Below are 6465 nucleotides of genomic sequence, written 5' to 3'. Positions count from 1 at the left end.
CCTTCACCTACCATGATCAAGAGAAAGGTTTTTAGTTCCATCATGCTTATTCTTTTGTTTTAAGTTTAATGCAACCCTCTAAGAGTAACTTACCCTTCTTTTTAAGCACACTTTTTATTCAGCAGCACTTTTTCTTTATTCTTGCCTGAAAAAGTCACTAACCTTTTTACGCGAAGGTGCATATTGGTGATACCCACCCCCGGTTACTCAGTTAGTCACTTGTTCAAGTGGCTACTAGCTTTGTTCATAGCTTATTTGACCATTGGAACAGGTTTATGATTTGTGCTTTGTGCTGGTTTTTTCTTTTTCTTTTCTTTTCATAATAGTTTGGGCAAATCAGCTCATAAGGGGTTACACTAACTTTTTATTTGCATGCATTTATATTTTTATTTTTCTTGACCACAGAAAATTTAAGGATTCAATTTTACGAAAAGAACTTTCCAAAGTGAAGGTAGCACTCTGTGATTGATTCAATTTAGGCTTAAAGAGGTGGAAAATTAATGGGGTCATGAGATAAGCAGCTCTTTTAACCTTGTTTATCTATGCTGAGTAGAGTAATAGCTAAGACAAAATTCTATGTGTGTGCAGAAAATGAAAAATCTATGCAAAAGAAAAATGTGTGAAAAGAAGAAAAATTGGTGTGTGTTATTGGGCAAAAAGATGCAAAAAGAATGCAAAAGAAAATGTACTCAATGCAAAAATAATCCTAGCAGTACCCCCATACCTATTGCAAACATTGTCCTCAATGTGTAAACATATATATATAAAAATTAAGAAGGAAAGGGAAAAGGACTTCCTGGCCTGTGGGTGATTTGGGCAGGTGATTTGGGCAAATCACCCGGCTAAATCACTGCCTGTCCTGGTCTGCAGGTAAAAAATGGTCCAGCAGCAGTTGCAACAGGTGCTCGACATGATGCATTCTGTCCTCAATTCTGCTGAGACGAGCCTCTACTGTCTGGTTTGGGGCTACGTCTTCAGGGGCTTGATTGGCTTCCTACTGTGGTGCTACAAGAGGTGGTTCATCTGCTGGGGGTGCTTGTTCTGTGTCCCTTGCTGTCCCATCTACTAGGGCAGGCTGTGTCTTCTTCTTTCTGAATACACGCTCATGGCGTGGTGTTAGAGGTCATGCAGGTGAGAGAGAAAAAATGTTCCCACCTTTGCAAAGCAACCCCATATCATCTAAGGATCGAAGGTCCAGGGGGGTTGGCTTGTAAGTGGGGGTGAGATCAGTATGGGCAGGGTGTAAAAGTTTCAGGTTCACTGCAATGGCAATGATCAAGTGACCCAGAATCAGGGGGCGGTGGTACTGGATAATGCTGGATAATTGGGTTGCAACCCAGTAACCAAAGTGTATTTTCTGGTGTTGGTGCATGCACCACAGTATGTATAGCTCTGTTCTGGTCAGGATGTTGGGTGCATCCTTCCTCCTAGAAAATGTGTAGGCCAAAAACCTATGGATGTATTTTAGGCTGGGATTTTTGAGGTACAGGTTCTTGGACCTGGTGGGCGAGTAAGAATCAGGGGGATTATCACATAATTCCAAATAGGCATTGATGGAATTGAATTCTGCAGAAAAATCCCAGGAGGAGTCAGGGCATTCACAACTCTTGTAGGGACAAGCAAAATCGCCGTCCCAATAGCCTGAACTCAATAACATCTGGTGTGTGCAGGTTGTGCATGGCTAGGCTATCAAAATAGAAAGTAGTGAAGAACTCATGTGTGAGCTCAGTGAAGGATGGAAAGTGGAGGAAGAAGAATTTGTCCCAACCAATAGCAGAGATGAGGGTACGTACCTTGTAATACCCGGCTAGACTCCGGTATCAGAATTCCTACCGTCCGGTGGAATCTCGAGTGTCGGAGACCTCTAGAAGGGTAAAACCATTTTTTTATAAAATGTTTTAATGTGTTTTATGTTTTTAATCAAGAAAGAAATGAGTTTTTGCATGAAAATAACCTAGGAGGAAAACTCAGGTTCGGCCGCCGAACCTCAAGTTCGGCCGCCGAACATGCATGCCTTCGGGAGCGCTTTTAGGCCCCCGAAAGCATAAGTGAGGGAAGTCCAGGTTCGGCCGCCGAACCTCATGTTCGGCCGCCGAACATGGCATGCATGCGGAGGCACGTTCGGCTCCCGAATGTGGCCTGGCCAGCCACCTATAAAGGGGTCCCTTAGCCGAAAATGGGCGAGCTTTTCCCCATTTTCGGCCAAGGTGAGCTCTCCGCCGCCCCTCACCGATCTTGAGTTCCTTCCTTCGAATCTTTCACGATTTTCACTAGTTTTCACTTTATTTTGAAGATTTTTGAGCAAAAGAACAAGTTTTGAGCTTGGAGACCCAAGGAGCTAAATCTCTCCCAACTTCAAGTTAGATCGCCTCTACTCTCAATCTTCAAGAGGTAAGAGTCGATCTCTAGCTTATGATGTGTTTTAAGCAAATTTTATACAAGTTTATGGAGTAGAAATGCATGTTTAGGTTGTTTTGAGTTTATGGGTTTAATGTGTGTTCTTGAGCAATGTGGTTATGTTGATGTGTTGTAGTTGGGGTTTAGGCTAGTTTGAGACCCCTATGAACTTGTATGCTTGATTGTGTATGATTGGGAGTGTTGTAGAATAGGTTAATGCATGTTTGAAAGGTTTGGGAGGCGTTTGTGCATGTTGGAGCTGAGTTTCTGCCACTTTGGAGAAACTCAGGTTCGGCCGCCGAACCCGCTTGTGGAGGCAGCCTTCGGCTGCCGAAGCCTGCCCCCGAAAGAGGACTTTCGTCTCTGGAGGGCAGTTTCGGCCGCCGAAAGTGCCGCCGAACATGTATGAGTTTCGTCTCTGTCTGGGAGTTTCGGCCGCCGAAGGTGCCGCCGAACCTGCCTGACTTTTGGCTCTGGAGGGACTTTCGGCCGCCGAACCTGCCGCCGAAAGTGCCCTGTCCAGCCCTCCTTTGCATGTTTTTCTATGATTGTTTCATGATGTTCTAGGGGGTTTTTGGGGAGTAGTTTAGAGTTATGATCAAGTATGTTTGGTCCCTCATTTGAGTCCACCTGTGTAGGTTCGGACCCGAGGAACCGAGGACCCCAGCAGTGAGCCAGTTGCCCCAGTGTCTGGTCAGAGCTATCCAGAGGTGAGTGGAATAACTCATTACGTTTTAAAGCAAATAATGGACATTTTAGCATGATTCACGCATCATTAATGCCATGAGATATACTAGGTTGTTTGCATTAGAATTCACGAATATGTTGCATTTCATATTTTGTTGTTGATGCGGATGAACGTTGGATGATCCATAGCCCTCGACCTATGATGTGACGATATGATATGTACGGTATGGAATGTAAGACCAGTGGGACCCATTCTACGTTCGCTGGCACTATGTAAGAGAAAGACTAGGACCCATTCTACATTCTGGCACATTGGAATGTTATGTTATGCTATGTAAGAGAAAGTCCAGGACCCATTCTACGTTCTGGCACTATTGGATATGTAGAGGGCTGCTGGTGACAAGTTCATCCTTGATGTGATATGATTGTGATGTGATGCATTCCATGAAAGCATGAAATGTTAATATAATGTTTTTACTATTCTGCTCACTGGGCTCTAGTAGCTCACCCCTCTCCCTTAACCCCCAGGTTTGCAGGTACGGGCTAGATCAGGAAGTCAAGAAGAGTAAAGTCCCATGTTTATGTAATAGCTAGATGTGGACATGAGATATATGTTGATGTAATGTAAAAGTATTGGATAGTTATGTTATGTAATGAGGTTATTGAGGATTAGTATTGTGCTTGACCCTATGTGTATAGTTATCCCTTTTGTGTACATGATCCATGTTCTTTTATAATGTTTATGTTAGACCAAGCTTAATGCATGATTATGATACCCCATTGGAGCATTTGATGAGGACTCCAGTGTGTGGTTTATGTTTATGTTATGTGTATGCACAGGTTAAGCTTGGTAAGAGAAAAGAAAAGTTCAAAATTTTATGTATGTTGTTGATCATGTATGGGATTAAACAGGTTTTCAGGTTGTATGTCAGGCTTGCTACGGGTCCCGGCGGCCTTAAGCCGACCTGGATCCTAACGCCGGTAGCGGTCCAATTTTCGGGTGGTTACATACCTGGCGTTGGAGTCTCAGTGCTTCAAGAGTGCCAAGGTGAATGTATTTACCTGGGTGGTAGGGTATGGAGGAAACTCTGTCTAGCCTGGCCCGTTCAGACACCTTGTTGAATGTCAGGGTCTGAGTGATGTGATCAGGGTGGGTTGGTTTGGGCAAATCGCTTGGCAATTCGCCTTCTTCGTGGCTTGCGGGAGGTGTGACAATGGGTGTCTCTGGTTGTCGCTCCGGGCTTGGTGATGGTAGTGGTGATGGTGTTCTTGGTCGTTTCTGACCATGACTGGTGGAAGGGGTGTCTTCTTAAGGCGTTTCGCCTCCCTAGGTTTCTGTCGTGACTGACGATGAGGAGGGTGGTGGTGCAATCAACAACGCCCTAGTCCGACGGCGATAGGTCTGGGGTGCTGGACTGACGGTGTTTCTTGCTTCGTCGGCCGCTTCAGTGTCGGCATCGTTGGGGACGGGTGGTGGGTTTTCCATTGCCTCTTCATCACTGTCAGTGGGAATGCGTATCGGTCTGGGCATTCCACGTTTTCTCCACATACTGGGGCCGCTGGTGACTTTTATCTTTGTTCTGGCCATGGTGGTTTGATGTCGCCGGTGGTTAGGGAAGTCTTGAAAGAGAAAGAGATGAAAAAGAAAGAAAAGATAGCGTGAAAAAGAGAAAAAGAAAATTAAAAATATTTAAAGTGATTTGGGGTAGTTGAACTGCCCTGATCATTAAATGCTGAATATCTGGCTTCTTGACAGGGTGATTTGGTCAGTGATTTGGGCAAATCATCTGGCCAAATCACTTTCTTCATTGCAGTTGCTTGGTTGGTACTGTTCACGCCCTTTGCTGTTGATGGGCTGAACTGTCGATTTGGCCTGGTGATTTGGGCAAATCACATGGGCAAATCACTTCTTCAGTGCAATTGCCTAGTTGACTTTGTTCTTTCTAAGATGAACCCTGTCGATTTGGCCTGTCGATTTGGGCAGATCACTTGCCCAATTACTTGTGACTATGGTGCATGCAGGCGATTTGCCCCAGACTGGGCTGTGATTTGGGCAGATCGCTTCAGCTGGGTCGCCTCCCAATAGCGCTCTGTTTTCTGTCTTGGGCTGGACTTCCTTGAGTTGATCAGCAGGTTTGGGGAAGGGGATTCAATGGGACCTCTTCCACAAGGTGAACAGTAAATCCTTCATAAAATTTTTTCAAACGGTGTCTATTGACTTTGAAAACTTTGTTTGTTTGTGGACTCTGAATGTCAATAGCCCCATGTGGATAGACATGCTCAACCACAAATGGCCCAATCCACCTAGACCGAAGCTTTCCAGGGAATAGTTTGAACCTTGAATCAAAAAGCAAAACCTTATCACCAACCTGAAATTGTTTTCTAGAGATGTGTTTGTCATGGAGGGATTTAGTCTTAGCTTTATAATCCCATGAAGCTTCATATGCATCACGCCGGATTTCCTCAAGCTCTTGAAGTTGCAATTTTCTGTGGACTCCAGCTTCTTTTTCATCAAGATTACACCTTTTGACAGCCCAATAGTCTTTGTGTTCAAGCTCTACGGGCAGATGGCAAGCTTTTCCATAAATCAGCCTATATGGAGACATTCCAATTGGAGTTTTATAGGCTGTCCTATATGCCCACAAGGCATCATTGAGGCGCACACTCCAATCCTTGCGATTTGGGCAAACTGTTTTCTCAAGGATGGACTTGATCTCCCTATTTGAGACTTCGGCCAGCCCATTTGTTTGAGGATGATAGGCAGTAGAGGTTCTATGGACGACATGGTGTTTTTTGAGGAGAGTTCCTACCACCTTATTGCAGAAATGGGTGCCTCGATCACTGATTATTGCCTTAGGCAGACCGAACCTAGAGAATATGTGGGATTTACAAAGTCAACAACCGCCTTTGCATCATCAGCCCTTGTTGCTTTGGCCTCTATCCACTTGGACACATAGTCCACAGCTAGCAATATGTAGGTGTTGCCAAAGGAAGGTGGGAATGGTCCCATGAAGTCAATACCCCAAATGTCAAAGATTTCACAAACCATGATGGGTGCTTGTGGCATTTCACTTCGGTTGCCAAGGTTTCCCGTTTGTTGGCATCTTGCACATGACCTACAAAATAAACAAGAGTCTCGGAAGATGTTAGGCCAATATAACCCACTTTCAAGGATTTTCAAGGCTATCTTGCGTGGCCCAAAATGTCCTCCATAGCCATATGAGTGGCAGAAGGCTAGGACAGAATGTGTTTCTTGATCCGGGATGCATCTTTTTATGACTTGGTCTGCACAATGCTTCCATAGGCAAGGCTCATCCCACACATAATACTTTGCATCTTTCTTGATCTTGTCTCTCATGTGTTTAGGCAAATCAGGAGGTA

The sequence above is a fragment of the Manihot esculenta genome, chromosome 16 (assembly GCF_001659605.2).
Source record: "Manihot esculenta cultivar AM560-2 chromosome 16, M.esculenta_v8, whole genome shotgun sequence".
Classification (NCBI taxonomy): Eukaryota; Viridiplantae; Streptophyta; class Magnoliopsida; order Malpighiales; family Euphorbiaceae; genus Manihot; species Manihot esculenta.
The sequence above is the reverse complement of the archived record's forward strand: the minus strand, read 5'-3'. Positions refer to the sequence as shown.